Source organism: Macaca thibetana, chromosome 3, assembly GCF_024542745.1.
Source record: "Macaca thibetana thibetana isolate TM-01 chromosome 3, ASM2454274v1, whole genome shotgun sequence".
NCBI classification, from domain to species: Eukaryota; Metazoa; Chordata; class Mammalia; order Primates; family Cercopithecidae; genus Macaca; species Macaca thibetana.
This window is the reverse complement of record NC_065580.1, coordinates 122,404,413-122,423,661: the sequence shown is the minus strand read 5'-3', so window position 1 is coordinate 122,423,661 and position 19,249 is coordinate 122,404,413. Positions and strand designations below refer to the sequence as shown.

General features: G+C 40.7%; 1 protein-coding gene across 11 annotated transcripts in view; it reads left to right on the top strand.

Annotated features, from left to right (window-relative positions):
- Positions 1–19,249, top strand: part of LOC126951481 (calmodulin-1-like) — a 1,062,071-nt gene that overhangs the window by 716,816 nt on the left and 326,006 nt on the right. Inside the window, exon 1 of one of the 11 annotated variants that reach the window (XM_050785630.1) lies at positions 3,191–3,196. The exons of 9 other annotated variants lie outside the window; for them this stretch is intronic. The gene's annotated coding sequence lies outside the window, so the exon portion shown is untranslated. Of the gene's footprint in view, positions 1–3,190; positions 3,197–8,058; positions 8,065–19,249 lie in introns of those variants that run through there. One more of the 11 variants, XM_050785631.1, reaches the window with a different exon arrangement.

The window sequence follows — 19,249 nt, the reverse complement described above, 5'->3', positions numbered from 1 at the left end:
ACTAAGCCAAGAATAGGAGCATAATGTAAACTTAAACTATAACTCTGAAAACATCTGTCTAGTTGAATAGCAAGCATGAATTTTATATCATGACAACTGTTCCATGCACATTAACTAGAAAACAATGTAAATTAACAAGATGAGTCCTTTTTACAACAAATTCTGTCTGTGAAGTGAATAATACATATTCAACTAATTACAGTACTGTAAGACCTATATGTAGCATGCTTTGTTGGAAAAAATGAAAATGGGCTCTACCACTTGCTAGTTGGATAGCCTCTCTTATGTGTTTCCTTTGTTCATCAGCACAATGGAACAGTTTACTTGTTTTAGGTTATCGAGAAGATATAGTTCTTTTTTTTTTTTTTTTCCTCTCTGAGACAGGATCTCACTCTGTCGCCAAGCTGGAGTGCGGTGTCACAATCTCAGCTCAGTGCAACCTCGATCTCCTGGGCTCAAGCACTCCTCCAACCTCAGCTTCCCCAGTAGCTGGGACTATAGGCACACACCACCACACACACCTAATTTTTGTTTTGGTTTTGGTTTGTAGAGACGGGATTTTGCTCTGTTGCCCAGGCTGATCTTGAGCTCTTGAACTCAAGTAATGGACCAGGCTTGGCCTCCCAAAGTGCTGGGATTACAGGCATGACCATGCCTTGCCAACAATGTATTTTAAAGTGTTGATATATAAACGTAGTTTCTAATACCAATCGCCACTACTTTTACTCGAATAAATGTCAATAAGCAAGGATGCTATTGTGTCCAGAATTTGTTCCTTCCGATGGGCTCTCGGTCTCACTCACTTCAACAATAAAGCCACAGACCCTCATGGTGAGTGTTACAGCTCTTAAAGATGGTGTGCCCAGAGTTTATTCCTTCAGATGTTTAGATGTGTCCAGAGTTCTTTCCTTTTGGTGGATTCACGGTCTCGCTGACTTCAGGAGTGAAGTTGCAGACTTTGCCATGAGTGTTATAGCTCTTAAAAATAGCACATACAGAGTCATCTGCTCCTTCCAGTGGGTTCCTGGTCTCGCTGACTTAAAGAGTGAAGCCATAGACTTTCCCAGTGAGTGTTACAGTCATACAGGTAATGCAGACACAAAAAGTGAGCAGCAGCAAGATTTATTGTGAAGAGCAAAAAGCAAACCCTCCTCAATCTGGAAGCGGATTGCTATGCATTGCCTGCTCCTTGGCTGGTGGTCAGCTTTTATTCCCTTATTTGGCCCCACCCACATCCTGCTGATTGGTCCATTTTACAGAGCACTGATTGGTCCATTTACAGAGTGTTGATTGGTCTGCTTTTACAGAGTGCTGATTGGTGCATTTACAAACCTTTAGCTAGACACAGAGTGCTGATGGGTGTTTTTACAGAGTGCTGATTGGTGCGTTTACAAACCTTTAGCTAGACACAGAGCACTGATTGGTGTGTTTATAATCCTTTCGCTAGACAGAAAAGTTCTCCAAGTCCCCACTAGACCCAGGAAGTCCGGCTGGCTTCACCTCTCACTATAGGAGTACCAATAACAGAATTCCTTATTAGGCAAACAATTTTGAGGAACTATCTCAAAGAAAGCTTCACAGAGGAGAGGACGTTTAAGCTAAATCAACAAAGATAAAATTAGAAGGAGTTTGCAAGATAGGTAAGGATTTGGAGCAGAAAATCTCTTGTATACAAATGAAGAGTCACAATTCCTCGATATTTTCCTATTTTGCTAATTCAAGTTAAGTAAATACATGTGGAAAACCTTTGCTAAGCTCTCTAAAGAGGAGTGCGGTGAAGAAATGCCTGGCAGCAGTCTGCTTGGCCACGGCTACAGCTGGGCCTAGTAATATCCTGGGAAAAGGAGATGAGCAGGGAGCTGCTCCACATGAGATGCAGCCATGAGGCCCATCTCAGACAAGGAGTAGGAGCCCAGCGGAAGGGTGACTGGAGTAAGGAAAGCCTGTGTGCTGAGAAAATCTTTACCCTAGCTCAGAGCTGCAGTTGGCCTTGAACTATAAAGCTATACGGGGGACTCATTCTCCAGTAGGGGACCACATGCTTAGGATCAACTTGGTTGAACTGGTGTGTTATAAAGGCAGGAGACAGCTCTAGCTGTATTTCTGCCTGTACAAGAGCTGCTAGTGGTGGGAAGGGGGTTGGGGGAACACGTGTAGATGTCACTTATTTATTCTGCAAGCTCTGCAAACCTCTCATCTCCAGGTTGTAAGTAAGTTACAATATTTAGCTGGTAAGAACCATGTCAAAGAACTACTTTCTTCTGGAATGTTCCAAGTATGAGCCTATCAATTTTTTAAGAATTACTTCCAACAAAGGGAAGGATCCTTCATAGTAATTCCTGCCTCCATAGCCATTACCCTTGTGTTGCATTTTCTAATCAAGTTATATAAGACACCATCACACATTTCCTATAGAGAAATTGCTTGAAACAGTTCATTTATATTTTTAAGAAATTCATTGTTTCCTAACCATCCTCCACTTACTACCTGGCCACAACTACAATGTCACATGTTTTTTTAAAACTGCATGGTATCCAATTCTAGGGTCAGATTTCTGTTTCAGTTATCTATTGCCTAAAGAAAATCTCCAAAACTAGTGACTTAAAACAACAGTGATTTACAATTTCTCAATTTGGTTGGATGACTCATGGTACCTCACCTGAGCTTGAAGATTCAAGATGGAGATGCTGACTCAGTTCTTCTTGAGCAGGCCTCTTATCCTAGAAATCCAGTAGCATAGACCTGCCACCATGCAGGACTCCAGGGTTCCCTGGCTTGCAAATTGACCAAGGAGAAAATCCTACAGCAGTGGGTAACTGTGTAATGGGTCACAACAGGAAATCTATGGGACAGATTCTTAAAATGCTGTGGCAGAAAGTCACCTCACACACAGCCCATACAGATACAAGAGTGATTTCCAGTAACTGAAGTAAGGCTAAGTACCTGAAACATAGAAGTTGGACCAAGAAGAGAGAAAAATAAACAAAACAGAAACAACCACTTCCCCAGCTTTTGTCTCTCTGTAGGTAGAGAAGCACTCTACAGTGATTAAAAGGCTGGAGAAATGATCCATGAACCAAAGTTATTTAAACAAATAATTTTCCTCAACATTTATTCTAAGACCAAGTTTCACCACAGTGTGACAGTGCTAGGGAAGGAGGAGGACAGATAATGGAGCCTGCAGCAGAATGGGGCTGTGACCAAGAATGTGGTTGAGAACAGGAGCCCCGGGTGCTCACACCTCACATTTCTGGGCTTATGTTTCTCCTTCCTAGATAGAATAGTGCGAGAAAGGAATGATGGCTGAGGTCAGGAGTTCGAGGCCAACCTGACCAACATGGCAAAACCCCGTCTCTACTAAAAATACAAAAATTAGCCGGGCATGGTGGCAAGCCTGTAATCCCAGCTACTCAGGAGGCTGAGAGAGGAGGATTACTTGAACCTGGGAGGCGGAGGTTACAGTGAGCTGAGATTGTGCCATTGCACTCCAGCCTGGGCAACAGAGGGAGACTCTGTCTCCAACAAAAAAAGAAAAGAAAACAAAAGAAAGTAATGGTGGCGAACGAGTGCCAAAAGGAAGTCAGTGGAAAAACCACAATCTTGCAAATTACTTCATTAGTTAATAATTAAATAAAATAATAATGAAGTAATTTTTTGTTTTGTTTTGTTTTGAGACGGAGTCTCGCTCTGTTGCCCAGACTGGAGTGTGGTGCAATCTCAGTTCACTGCAAGCTCCGCCTCCCAGGTTCACGCCATTCTCCTGCCTCAGCCTCCCAAGTAACTGGTACTACAGGTGCCTGCCACCACACCTGGCTAATTTTTTTGTATTTGTGGTAGAGACAGGGTTTCATTGTGTTAGCCAGGATGGTCTCAATCTCCTGACCTCATGATCTGCCCACCTCGGGCTCCCAAAGTGCTGGGATTACAGGCGCGAGCCACTGTGTGTGGCCTGAAGTAAATTTTCAAAGAAACAATTTAGAAAAACTCAAAAACAATAAAGGATACCTGGAGAAATAAAAGAAAAGAGAAGCTTTTCTTTTAGAAAATAGTTAACATAAAACTTTAAACTTAACAGATGTTAATCTTTAAAAATAAGATAAAGTAGGTCAACCTCAACTAAATCTAATCAGAAATATAGGAAAATATACTAAACATTGAATGAGAAAGAAAATCTAAGTAAATATAAAGAAGGCATTAAAATTTAAGAGATTGTTATGCAGAACTGTTTGCCAATAAATTTAAAAATGGACTATTTTTGGGACAATTAATTTAGTTAAATTAGCAACAAAATGAATAGGCTTGATTAGACCAATAACCATGGAAATGTATAAGACATGTTGACAACTTAACTCTAAAAATGCTACATGTACATTCCATAGTTAATGTCCATCAAGCAGAGACACCAAGAATAAAAGTGCTGACCAATTCTTTCCATTAATATAGAAGCAAGAAGACTAAATGCAATCCTGGCATGTGATGCCCAGTATACATTAGCGATTAATGCAGCAGAGCTGGCCGGTGGGCAAAGCAGCTCCAGAGTGGACAGCTGCATGGTTCAAAGATGTCAGTCAAGAGGCTGATAGTTGGCGTTTTCCCCTCTCCTGTGAAAATCAAACTTGGCATAAGTCTGAGCCCTTTTGCTGATGGAAAGTGGATGCCAGGAGGAAGTAGGGGGATGCGTTTCCTTTTGGATATCCAAAAAGAAGAGGAGGGCTGGCTCTATAACAGTCAACTGTGATTAAAGAATGTATTTAGTTTCCAGCAAACCTTTCCTCACTTCCGTTTGGCCAGAATTGGGTCACATGTCCGCTTCTGACCTAATAATTCATGGAATGTGTGGAGCTCTCCTCAGCCCAACTAGAGTCACACCTACATGAGATTATTGTGTTTCAGATGTGAATTAAATAATAAAATAGGGTTTCCTTACAAAGAAAAGCAGCAAGTTTGATGCTCATTGGGCAAGTTACCAACATTGGGCTTGTGTATTTTTTTATTTTTATATTTTTAACCACCTGAATCCTGGTCCCAGCTGTTCTCTCTCTGAGCTTTGATCAACCATTACCTGGAAAAGAGCTCCCAAAAGTACAACAGAAGTTATCAAACAAGGTCACTTTTACAGATTACGTTATATAGTGGAGAGGAATTGGATGAAGCACAGTTCAAACCCAGTGGAACTGTATACTGGAGATGAACTTCCTGAAATGTCTTTGAAAATTCCCTGACAATGGAGATTGCTCATCTAAGACATTTCATGGCACCACATTCCTCTGCTATTTTGATACCTCTCTTTTTTACTCTCAAATCTACTCTAGAAAATTCAGCTACTTCAAGTCCCCTTTGTGACTCCCTCTTCTTTCAGAACATGCACTCGAGGTGCCTCAGGAAGTGTTGCTAAACATCTACCCGTGAAGGCAGATGGTGCTATTCCCCTAAGAGGCTTAGCAGAGATGACTAAGAATTTGTGCTGCTGTTTTGTTTGTTTGTCAACACGTAAAGTACATACCTCAGAAAAGAAAACTGCAAAGAAGGGCATGAACACGTCAACAGTGGTTCATTTGTGGTGGTGGAATTGACAGTCATATTTATTTTCTTCTTTGAGTGCTTCCACACATAGTAGGTATGAAACTCTGTTGACAACTTGGATGTGGAAAATACGATTTTAATTTTCTAAGATTAAACTTAATTTACATTTTTCTGAGAAAGAGTCTCACTCTGTCACCCAGTCTGGAGTGCAGTGGTACAATCTCTGCTCACGGCAACCTCCACCTCCTGAGTTCAAGCAATCCTCCTGCCTCAGCCTCCCAAGTGGCTGGGATTACAGGCACAGGCCACCAATCCCAGCTAATTTTTATATTTGTCATAGAGATAGAGTTTCACCATGTTTGGCCAAGCTGATCTCAAACTCCTGACCTCAAGTGATCCATCCACCTGAGTCTCCCAAAGTGCTGGGATTACAGGCTTGAGACACTGCACCCAGACTTAATTTACATTTTAAATTCCCACTTCTTCAGAGTAGTTACAAACCTGTTCTTTAGTAAAGAAGCATCCCTCCAACCACTCCCTATTATACCAGATTTTATCTAATTTTCAGAATATTATGGATGGAGGCCAAAACTCAACATAGATTTCTCAAATGTATACGTCAACACAAGCACCTGACATTTGGTCACGTGCCCATGGTCCTATCTGTTCTTTGACTCTTATTCTGGTCTGCCAGACCCTTCCAGGTGCGGCTTGTGCTCACCTGCTCCTGTGCTTATCTGAAGAGCTAGAATGAGAATTGTGCTGAGAATTCTGGGAGATCCCTGTATAGACTCACGAAGCAGCACTTTTCCCATAACTGGGGTCTCTTACCCTGGATACAGTTTTGCCTGAGGAATGAAGGGTGGGCCCTTTAGCTGTGACACCCACCAGACCCATTCCATTTGCTTGGTTATCTCTTCTCCCTCTTCTGGGCTTGAAGTGTTAATTTATTAATTTTTTTTTACACTAGTAAGTGAAGCATATTCTCAAATACTCAGTTTGTGCTATTTAATCTGTAAGGATGGACATATTATGGAAAATAAAAGCTGGGCCGAGATCTCAAGATGATGTGCCTCCTATCTGCTGTATGTCACACCTCCCTTGACAAAGTGAGGAAATGGGAACCTGTCCCCAAGAAGCTACAAGTTATTTACAGAAGTGGTTATATTTGTAATGCAGTTTGTAGAAAGTCAGATGTAAGTCGAGTGTGAAATATGTGACCCAATGAGGAACTGTGAGAGTCTGTAAGGCATATCAGTGTTCCCTCAGAACTAAGCTTCCTGGGCCCTGGGATAGGAAGAAGAGATATTTTGCGCATTTTTTTGAAGCAAATAGGTTATGCAAATTATCTGCTTTTTCTGTCTGTATGCATTAGGTCCATTCCTATGGGCCAGTTACTGTCCCTTACTTTTCTAGTCATTAGTACTTCTTTGTTTTTAATTAAGTGTATTCTCTTAAGAAATATACTACGTGTCCCTTCACAATGTAACTTCAACTTAATGTAGTCTGTCCCTGAAATCCAGTGTTCATTTCCTGCCAGATTAATGACCCTGAAACAGTTAACCATTTTTAATATCACTGACAGTTTCCATGACCCTAAGAAAGAGTTCTATTAAATAGATGATTAAACTTAAATATTATCACCCTGATTTTAATGCCTTCTACACAACCCTGTCTATGTCAAAATACCTCTTGCTTCAAGGCACTCAAATTTATTTGAGTGACATTAGGAAGATTTGCCAGAAGGAAAAAAAAAAAAGAAAATGTTCACCCTTGGGTGGATTAGAAAAGATACATGAAGGAGAAGGAATTTTAGTTCCAGCCTGAAGGTGGGTCTGTGACATGTCGAGGTGAAGGAGATCACAGGCTGTGAACTACCTTAGTAAAGGCATGGAGTGGGAAAGGAGTCGGATGGGAGTGGGGATCTGCTTGCCATCGGCTACTGGGAAGGCTCTAGCAGAGGAAGGTTTAGCGGATAGCTTCAATCCTGATTCTGGCAAGTGCCCACTCCCAGCATGTTTTCTGAAATTCCATTCTCAAGAGCAGCAGAGACTCATAAAGCCCTAACTGACTTGCTTTTGGAGAGGCATTTTACTACAGTGGCTAAGATCCAGAGCTCAGGATTTAGAACTGTGAGGCTCTTATCCCAGTCTGTCAACTGCTAGCCATTACCTCGGATAAAATTTACCTCGGCTTCCACACCTGGAGAAGAGGATACTAATAGTCCCTGCTTCCTAAGATTGTTATGATGAGTAAAGAAGTTCCTATACCAAAGCACTCAAAACAGTACCCAGCCTGTTATTCAGTAAGTGTATTAATATGTTCTTTCACTGCTATAAAGAAATACCTGAGACTGAATAATTTTATAAAGAAAAGAGGTTTAATTGGCTCACAGTTCCATAGGTTGTGGCTTGCAGTTCCACAGGCTGTACAGGAAGCATGGCTGGAGGCCTCAGGAAATTTACAATCATGGCAAAAGGCAAAGAGGAAGGAAAAATGTCTTCACATGGCCGGAGCAGGAGGAAGAGAGTGAAGGGGGAAGTGCCACACACTTTTAAACAACCATATCTCATGAGAACTCGCTATTCCGAGAACAGCCAGGGGGACATCTGCCCCTGTGATTCAATCACCTACCACCACACCCTTTCTACAACATTGGGGATTACAATTTGACATGAGATTTGGGTAGGGACACAAGTCCAAATCATATCAATAGGTGTTAGCTATGATGATGGAATTTTCATCTCCCCAACAGACTATCATGACCCTTAGGATAGAGCCTATGTATATATGTTTTCTTCAACCTAATGCATTACATAAGTGAGGCATAGAATACATGTACCAGAAATGCATCCTTGTCTTATTTATAACATAGTGATGCAAGTCAAAGCAAAATGCATCATAGAGGAGAATATGGCATTTGTCCAAGTTGGCTCTGATTATTTTTTAAGATCCAGATAAAAAACACAATTAAGACTCATGAGAAATGAAAAGAAAGATTTGGGAAAAGAAATAGCACCTAGACGATCTTACAACTCGATGAGATAGGCACTTCAATTGTATTTGGCTCCTGCTGAACTACTTTCCCTTAAGAAGATACTTAAGAAGCTAAATTTAAGCACAAGTTAAATGAGAAACTGGAGAGCCACCTACTGAAGTATTTTCATACCACTTGACTTCCCTAAAGATATTCAGAAATTTTATGGCTATGGATACCCAGACTAGGAATTCAAAGCTGACCTCTAACTTGAGGTGAATAAAGGTAAGGAGGTCATTCTCCCTGTTTAGGGAATGGTGGGGATTCCAATCTGAGGGTCGATATTACTAACTTTGATTTTCTCCTGATATAGATGCCTTAGAGATAGCTGTGATGTTAGGAGGTAAAATAAATGGGACATTCAAGAAAGAAATGTTATCTGTTAGTTATGTGAGGCTAAGAAATATTTATGTTCCATAAATGGAATGAGCAAAGGCTACAGTATGTTCTGTAAATCAAAATCAGCAAAGCAGTCTGAAGGGACCAGACAGGCTCTCACTGTCTTTGTCTCTATGTTCATGAGTGCATGTGTGTGTAGACTCCACGGGCTTGGGCTGGGGAGGAATTGTATGCCTACACTTCGGGGCAAGGGTATGGGGAAGGCAGAGTTCTTAAGAATGCCCCAGAAGAGGTGAAGACCCTAGCTCACCTTTCTCACTAACTCCAGTGGGAAACAGACACACATCAAAATCAAAAAAGGTCACTTGCAATTGGAGAAACCTTTGAATTTCAATGCTGCTATTAATTCCTTTCTGGTGTTTCAGGCGGCCTGCTGAGTAAGTGAGGTCCTTAGCAATGCAGCAAGCTGGATTTTTTTCAGTCCAAAAAAGCTATTTGCCTGCTGCAGAGAACCTAAAGTTCTTTTCTTTTCACTATACTATGACTTAAAACTGAGTAAAATTCCTGACATGCTATAGGATTTCAGCCCATCAGCTTCAAAACAAATGGTGCAACTTTAGCATAAAGTTCTGGACATTTTCTAGAAAGAATTGACTTTTTCACACTTAATCCTCAAACCCTACTGTTGCTTGTTCTGGTGACAATTTAAATCAGTTATTCCCAGTTTTTTACAAGAAGAATGAAGGACCTTTCGAGGATAGAGAGTATTTACAGATTTAGTTAGTGGATATACTCATGAAAGCATTTCTGGACATAACACTGCCAGAAATTCCCATGGAGAGCCTCTGGGGGCAAAAGTATGAATATATTAGTTATCTACCACTGTGCAACAAACTACCCGCAAAATACTCAATCAGTTTCTGTGGGTCAGGAATTTGGGAGCAGATTGCCTGGGTGGCTCTGACTTACTATCTCTCGTGAGGTTGCAATGAAGATGTTCTCTGGAGCCAGCAGTCATTGAAGGTTTGACTGGGGCTGGAAGATCCACTCCTAAGGTAGTTTTTTCATAGGCCTGGCAAGTTAATGTTAGTGCTTTGCAGGAAGCCTTATTTCCTGCTAATGAGCATCTCCAAACGGCCACTTTGGGGTTCCCAGAGGAAAAACTGGAAGCTGTGATATCTTTCATTACGTAACCTTGTATGGCTGTCAGCTTTTCAAATGGCTCCTAATTATCATCACCTGCTGGTATTTACCTCTGATGTGATCCCTTCTCCTTGTGTGTGGGCTGGACCTTGTGACTTGCTTTAGTGGGTAGACCAGAGTGATGGGATGCCACTTCTTAGGTTAGATTATAAAATAGTATTGTGTCCTGCTTACATATTACATACGTTCTCTCTCTCCCTCGCTTCCTTCTCCTTTTTCTCCTCTTTCTCTTTTGCTCTTTTTCTCCCTCTTCCTTCTCCCTTTTTCTACCCCTCCATCTCCTTCTCACTTGCTTGTTTTGATAAAACACGCTGCCATGTTGTTAGCTGCCCCGTGGAGAGGACAACAGGACACGGAACTGCGAGACGCCTTAGACCTACAGAGAGAAACTAAGGCCCCAGGAAAACAGCTTGTGAGATCATGAATACTAACAGCAAAGCCTGGGTGAGCTTAGAAATGAACCCTCCCAGCTCAGTCAAGTCTTAACTCGACTTCAGCCTTTTGAGGGACGCAGCCACAAGAACCAGTTAAGATACTCTTGATTCCTGACCCACAAAAATAGAGAGATAATGTGTATGTGTTATGCAAAAATGGACAACAATACAACTTGAACAGTCATTTTTGCTATATTCTATAACTTACACAGGCCAGCTCTATTCACTGTGGGAGAGGAACACACAGGCGTGAATGGCAGGCAGTGAGAGTCTGGGAGCAGGGTAGTGCCTGCCTACCGCAATACACATCATGTCTTTTCACTGATCCGCTCTGAGGGAAAACCATGAAAAGAAGAGGTGACTGTGGTTTACTTCTGTCCAAAGACGACATGGCAAGACACTACAGGACCTGGCTCCCTCTTCAGTTAGCTAGAGAAAAACACGCCATAATTCTGAGCAGGATTGTAACCCACTTGCATGGCAAGGAAGGAAGGAACAACTTCAGTGAGGCTCTGGGGCTCAGTCTTTAGGGGTCAACAAACAGCAAGACTAAGGCAGATGTTTCCAGAGCTCTCTCGGAGAACACATTTCACGTACTGCAGAGAAGTGATGGTGGACAAACATTAGAGGTAAGTGCACCCCATGAGCTCGTCACTAAGTGGCAGTCAGAACGGGCCTTTGGAGAGATTGTGAAGACAAAGGACCATGCATACTGATGCCAGGAGCAACTTGGAGTTATGCAGGCTTTCCTACATAAGGTTCCTGTTAAGTAATTGCTTCGTTATGAAATATAAAGCTTTAATAATTGTTCACTTTTCATATGAGCTTCACAATATTTATTATTTGTAGTTTTGGGTTTTGTTTTGCTGTGTTTTGTTTGATTGGTTGGTTTTTAGTATTATCAATTAGATAAGTCAATGTTCTCCAAACCAAAAGTGGTCTTAGCAGGATCCCCAGTGGCCTCGACATGTGAACCTTGGTGGCCAGAAACTGGTCCTCATCTCCCTTGATTGCCTGTCAACACTGTTGCTCATTATACCAACCTTCTAGAAACGCCATTGCTATCTTTCTTCCAAGACAACACACTCTGCTGGTTTTAATTTTAGCTTGTTGAATGTTCCTTTTCTTTTCTTTTTTTTGAGACAGAATCTCGCTCTGTCGCCAGGCTGGAGTGCAGTGGCACAATCTTGGCTCACGGCAACTTCTGCCTCCCGGGTTCAAGTGATTCTCCTGCCTCAGCCTCCCGAGTAGCTGGGACTACAGGTGTGCACCACCTACTTTTTTTGTTTTTGTATTTTTAGTAGAAATGGAGTCTCACCATGTTAGCCAGGATGGTCTTGATCTCGTGACCTTGCGATCTGCTTGCCTCGGCCTCCCAAAGTGCTGGGATTACAGGCATGAGCCACTGTGCCTGGCCTGAATGTTCCTTTTCAATTTTCTTCTCTGCATCTGCACATCTCCCAGCCTCTAAAACTTGGAATACCCAGCGGCTCAATCCTTGGACTACACTCTGGCTTCATATACATCCTCTGGCTTCATTCGTATACATCCATCTATATGCTGATGAATCCATATGCATATCTAAAGCACAAACGTTACCCTGAACTCTAGTCTTGTTTACCTACCTGCTTCTTTAATACACTCATTTAGATAGTCACAAGTGTTATGAACTCTACAGTGCTAAATTCAATTCCTGATCTCCCTCTCCCAGCTTAACCCTGAATCCTTTTTCCTTCCATTGTTCCTATCTCACTGCAACGCCATATCCCCATCGCTCAGTTTCTGCCTTTGGCAGCGATCTATAGTTCTCTGTCTGTCATCCATTCCATTAATAAAACACCTTCCATTCTACCTACAGAGTAGATTCAGATGCTGACCAGGTATCACCACCTCTTCTCCCACTGCCCTACATAGCCACCCTCTACATTCCCCTGGACTATTGTGATCAACCCCTGAACTGGTTTCTCTAAGTCTACCCCAATGGCCCTACAGTGTGTCCTCAAAAGTGCAGTGAGTGATCCTTGTAAAATATTCTGTATCATATCAGTTTGCAGACCACACCTCTATGGCTCCCATCTTACTCAGGGTAATCCTGAAAGCCTTTCAATGACTGTAAGACCTCACAGTCCAGTCCTCCAATACCTCTCCAAGTTCGATCACTTAGATTTGCCTCCTTGCTTTTCCTCCAGAACACTAATTATGCTCTCATCTCAAGGCTTTGATCTCACACTTGTATCTCTTCTGGCAGACATACTTCTGGCCATTACATAAATGTTTCTGTGAAATTTTACCTTCCGACCCTTCATTCCCTTTACCAATTTTATCTATACCATGTGATTTATGATATATTTTTTCTTATTTATTTGCTCCTTTTCTCTTCCACTCACTACAATGTAAACTACATAAAAACAGTTTTGTCTGTTTTGCCTGATTGATATATATATATTATTTGCATAGAATAGACTTGATTTCAGGTGTCTGAATGTAAGCATCACCTTAGCTGTGTTGATGAGACAACCAATTTATACATACATATATGTCTATGTATACATTTAGACATACATTTTATATATGCATATGTATAAAATTTATACATATGCGTATATATAAAATATGTAAAATAGATAAAAATATAAAAATATTTAAGTATAAAATGTTCATAAAATATGTATGTGCAATTTTATATGTATATGTATAAATTGGTTAAATCTCAACAGTGATAAATATGTGTGTATATGTGTATATGTGAGTCTATACATATATATATCCACAAAATGTTTTTCAAGTGTCTACTGCTGATCACCAATATTTCGTTGGGCAAATAACCATGAGTTCCCTCACAGGCAGGCAGCAAAGACTCCAGCTAAGAAGAGTTTATTCTTTTACATCACTCTCTTTGGGTCAAGAGTTATCACACTTGTAGGGTCTGGTCCATAAAAAGTCACTCATCTGGAATTATAGGTGGCAGAAGAAAGGTAAAGGAGGCCTTTTTTCTTCCACTTCTGCTAGTATTACTTGTGCTTTTGTTTTAAAAGCCTAGATATCAAGTTTGGTTAATTTAGGTGGCCTCTTGCAGTTTGGGAAATAGAAGAAAGCTCAGTGTGCTGGGGAGAATCAGAGGAGACGCCTCTAGCATCAGGTGATCACCAAAGAACCCAGAACATTTCCCACTGGTATTCTACTGCAAGAGACGGGCTGTTAACCCATGCCCATGTTCAGGCTTCCTATGCCTTTGGGCACATGTGGGGACAGGGACAGCTAATGAAAATGGCATCAAGCTGGTTGGTGGGTCAGCAAGTTGGCTGGCAGGGTGGAGGCCATCCAAGCAGCTCCCAGCCACACCCAGCTGGGGTTTACCAGAATTGAGTCAGCCAGGACAGCAGGGAGAACGAGGGCCTGGGCAGCACCTGTTTAGTGATTGCAATAACTATAGCTAGTCTGGGTGTATTTCAACAGCTGGTTCCGATGATTATTAGCCTAGGTCATAGGGATCATAGTAGATAACAGTATGGACAGTATGCATCCTGGGCCTTCTCTCCTGCAACAGCTCACAAAGAGTGACAAGAGGACTGCATTGGTAGGCATGAGAGCTAATGCACATCCAGCCTGGCGTCCTGAATCTCAAGGCCCAAGACATGCTAGCACTCATTAAAATCCATGTGGCTGAAAGGAATGAAACAGAGAATGAGTGAGATTTGTGTGGGGCTTGGACTCTCCTTCCAATGAGATTCCTGGTAGAAGTCTAATGAGCCACACTCCTGCTTTACTCTCTTCTGTCTTGGTTGCTCCAAGCGGCACAGCCTGCATCAATATAAGTCCCCTGGAGGGCTCATCCTGGGTAGAAATCTGACTTTAGACAAGAAACAGGTCCTGTGTAGACTGAATGAAACGTGGACTCACACCATTTCCTGCTGGTTTAGGAATTAATGAGCTAAAATGGAATTCTGAAGGCTCATCCTATATTTTTCTTCTGAATCACAGCATGCTCCCTTTGATGCTTATGAGAGATTCCCAGATAAGATATTTATGATGGGGTCTGAATATTGGTGATTTTTAAAAATAATTGAAGAATAGAAGATAGTAAACAACAACAACAAAAAAATCACGACTTGGATAGTGCTCCTTGTCATTGACTTGCTTCAGGCACACGCCATACCCTTACAGTTATTTGGAAAATACCTGGTCTCAGAGGATTTTGTTCCATTTTCAAAGGAGGCTGCACGATCTTTCCTATCCTTAAAAAATAAATGAATACAAACAACAGAGTTTGACTTTCCAAAACACTACCTTAACTGATAAATGCCCACTTTTCTAATGGTGTTGACTTTACCACTCATAACTCTAAACCTATCTCCCTATAGCTTACTGTCTTTCACCTAGAATCTTAAAAAATAGTAAAGTGAAATAAATTTTAAAAACATTTATTATTTATCAGCTCTGTGTCTAGAGGAAAATAATATATGCATATATCTTCCTGAACATGAGTTTTTCAGATGGGAAAATAACTTACCTATTATCTTTCAAGGTCATTTTAAGAGTTAAATAAAACATTAAATGTTAAATTACTTGTGACCTCCAACATATTGAGCAAGAAAACATATTGGACTTTCATCCCCAAGGTGATAGGAAATGCGCATAGTTACAAGTAAAGGAGGGAAAATTATGAACTTCAGTGTGGCGGTAAAGCTAATAGATAGGCAGCAATTGTAGGAGTATGGGCAAGAAATGGTAAACTGTGAGCTGGGCACCAGCAATACGAATGCAGTGTACGTGTCTGAGATGATAGCTGCCCTTGACTGTCAGCAAGTCTCAATTACCCAAATCCCCAGCCTTTCTCTTCAGGGTGATGTTTCTGTTTAGGGTGATGTTCTCCAGCATGCAAGGGGAGAGAGGTGCAGCAGTGTGACATGTGACATTTCACTCTCATAAGGTGTTCCTCGTAAATGGATCACAACAGCTGCAATGCCCTGTAATGACATTAAAATGACTCCAAATCCTAAATTGTTTCCTTCCACATTTAGGAATCTTCTCCTAGACATTTTCTGGAGATCCCACAGGGTTTTCTAATATTGCATTTGCTTGTCTCCACTGTCAGACACTGGTTGAGAAGAGCCAGAGGGCTTTTCACACTAAATATAGTCTTTTAAAAAATCCATGACACTTGACAAATTGGTTAAAATTAAAGTCCTTTCTATATTTTAGGGGAGAATATTTAGTCGGTTACATATTGTAGCCTAAACAAATGCTTCAAGACCTTGAGTTGGGCGTAGGGAAAGAAATCATTCTCGTCTCTTCTACATTTAATAACAGGTTACAGAGCTGGCAAGTAAAAGATGGCAAATCTGAGAGAAACCACATAATGAGAATGAACTAACCCATGCGACATAATGAATTGTGCTGAGAGCTTCCTCCAGGAAGGACACATGGCAAAGCAATGGCAATCATTGCTATGAACAACTTGGTTTCTGACTTTGCTTCCCCAGACAAGAGGAGAGGCTGTTAGCAAGGCTGCCGTCGATGCCATTTATAATCTCAGTACTCAGGCCTGCTGCCACTTCCCCACTTTTTCCATAATCCCAGCATGTTCCATTTGTCATTCTTCACAATTATTATTTGATGTCATGAATTTTGGCACATTACAGAGAAAACCTCTATTCCTGCTCTGCATTGTCTTATGAGTGAAGGTTGCAGCTCTCTTACTTTTTGTTGTCAGATTTAGTTGATTAAACGTAACATTATTTTAACAACCTGTGACAGGTGACATGGAGAGGATTTATAGAACATATCCTGGGAATCCATCCTCCATCCTTAAAAATGGTGCCTGGTATGAGGCTATTAGTCAACAACATGGTGGAAGTACTAGCAGCAGCACTTACAATGTAGTAACTTAATTTATGATATTCTTAATGCAGCAGAATTATTTTAGAAGATAGATTATCATGTTATTTTTATCAATATTGCTAATGTTCTGATGTGCATTGTTCATCTTTGGATGCCAGTATTCTAGAAAATAGCTGCAAGCAAGTGAGTCCAGAAAAAGAGATAACTATCTTGGGTTATAAAAATCTCACCTTCCCAATCCTGAGAGTAACCAGTGACATGTCCTCTAGAAGATGGTACAAAGCTTTAAAGTGTAACCCCTGCTTTTTTGCCAATGTTCTAATTAAAATGAAGGAAGATTTATGACCTTAAGGTATTTAAAATGACTCAAGTGGCATTTTTCATAAGGTAAAGCAATAATGACAAGAAAATCAAACAATGGATGTTTAAATACACAGTGAGCCCTGTGCCTGGAGGAAAGGCTGGACCATGCCTCATACATTCTCGTCAGTTACACGTCCACCTCTGCAGCCGAATGCATCAACCCTGGGATTACCAAGATTAACCTTTCTCTTCATCCCAGTTACCAGCAGTTAGGTTGACAAGAAAATTGGGAAACCCATCCTTTCGAAAGGCCTTTGCATTTTGCTCTTCTATTCTCTCCTCAAGTTTCTTCATTTATGAAGAAGGCAGTCAGTTGTGTCAATCCTTACAATTGGGGGTGGTGAACGTAATTCATTAATCAAAATTGTTTCCATTGCAACTTTAAAGACTCCTTTTGAGGGAGTTTACTTGGTATGTTCAACAGCAGATCGATTAATCAATTTTCGTCTCTTGCTATTCTATGATTTATGATTTGTTTTTCTAATGCATTTTGAATTCTAGGTCTCATCAGCTAAATTATATTTTTGGATCCCAACAAAGCATTAAATTACATGTTAAGAATAAAACTGCTTTCTCCTTTAATCATATTATGACTCATGGTTCTTTTATTTTGTTTTGTTTTTGAGGAGTGGGTGGTGGGAACAAAATGAAAAGAGCCAAAATGTTCACCTTCCTGAGAATCCCTTACATTGGACACATACCATTTTCTTTGTATCTGAAACAGAGCAGATATCAGGGCTTTATGTGCACACCAGGTGGAGAGGTTTGTAATCGACAGGAGAGGGGCTCAGACACTGTTCTCCTACCTTGTTATGGTCTCATAGCAAGCTCTCAGAGGAAGCCTATGTATTTGGCTGGCTCTGCCTCCTTACATGGAGGCTATGTGGGCAAATTACAGGCAGAGGTGTTCTCTTGCAAACCCTCAACATCTACACAGATCTACTGTAAAGCAGGTGCCTGAGTTAATTAAGAATAAAAGGCATCCATGACTCTATAGAATGGAACTTGCCCTGTTTCTGACAGGTTTGTTCCAGTAGATTTGTTTGGTAATTTTGCCTTGCATGGCTCTGATGGCTCATTGTGGCCCCTTTAGTGCATTTTTTCTTTTATTCAGGTATGTTTAAATCTGTTTAAATTAATTTTCTAAAATTTGGAATAAATTTTTTGAGGAAAGGTAAAAACAGATCCTTACGATCAGCTCCTGGTTTGTTCCTCAGATGTATCTGCCTGAGCAACATTAGAGATGAGAGGCTGCAGTGCATATTCAGAGTTTTCCATTTTGCTTTTTCTCCATGTATTGCTCACTGGTTTGTCCTCAGCAGTTAAATATCTCAGCCATTGGAACTATCACCTTGACCTCCACCTGACCTGCTTCCCATGCCATCAGCATGATAATTAAACTGAAGCCATCACATAACATCATTTACCCATTTTCCATCTTCCCTCAGGAAGATTCCCCATATAGGACCATATAATATGTTATTTGATTATAAATGATTACATATGATCTCAGAATTTCATTTTGAGCATCCATACCGTGGGATACTCTCTTATAGCAATTATTATACTAGTGAGAGGCTCAAGATAAAACATACGATACATGAAAAATATAATACTTTGAGGTGTGTTTGCACATAGAGAGACTCCCTACCAAGCCTGGAGTACAGAGTACACAATGATAGTGCAACAACCTGGAACTCATAGTGGCCGAGCTGTCGTCACAACTGAGACCAGAGAGATGATGGAATGGAGCAGCTGCTGGAACCCAGCAGGAGAGCCACTGCCGTGATTAATTTTATGTGTCAACTGGGCTGGGCCGTGGTACCCAGTTTTTTATCACACACCAATCCAAATGTCACTATGAAGCAGTTGTTCCAATGAAATTAACATTTAAAGCAGTAGCTTTGGGTAAAGCAGATGACCCTTCATAATGTGGGTGCTCCTCCAATCAGCTGAAGGCCTTAAAAGTAAAGACTGAAGCTCCCCAAGGAAAAGAAATTCTGCCTCCACATAGCCTTCAGATGTGAGACTGCAAGATCAAGTTTCCCTAGGCCGCCAGCCTGCCAGCCTGCCCTGCAGATTTCAGACCTGAACACCCCCACATTCACGTACACCAATTCCTTACAATGAATTAGTCTCTCTCTTCCTCTTCTCTCTCTGCTTATATAATATATACTATATTATCCATATCATTATATAAGTATGTTATATATTAATGTATTATATATAATAAGATAATATATTAATAACATTAAATTACATATAAACACAATGATATATAAAACATTAATATATTACATATTATCAATTATAAAATATGCAATTTATATAATATAGCACATACTTTTATATTTTATTACATTTTACATTATATATAACAACAATATGTACATTGTACATACCATATTATATATGGTAAATATATATATATATATATATATATATTTGTGTGTATGTGTGTGTACCTATTTCTTCTGTCTTTCTGGAGACCCTGACTGATACAGTCCTG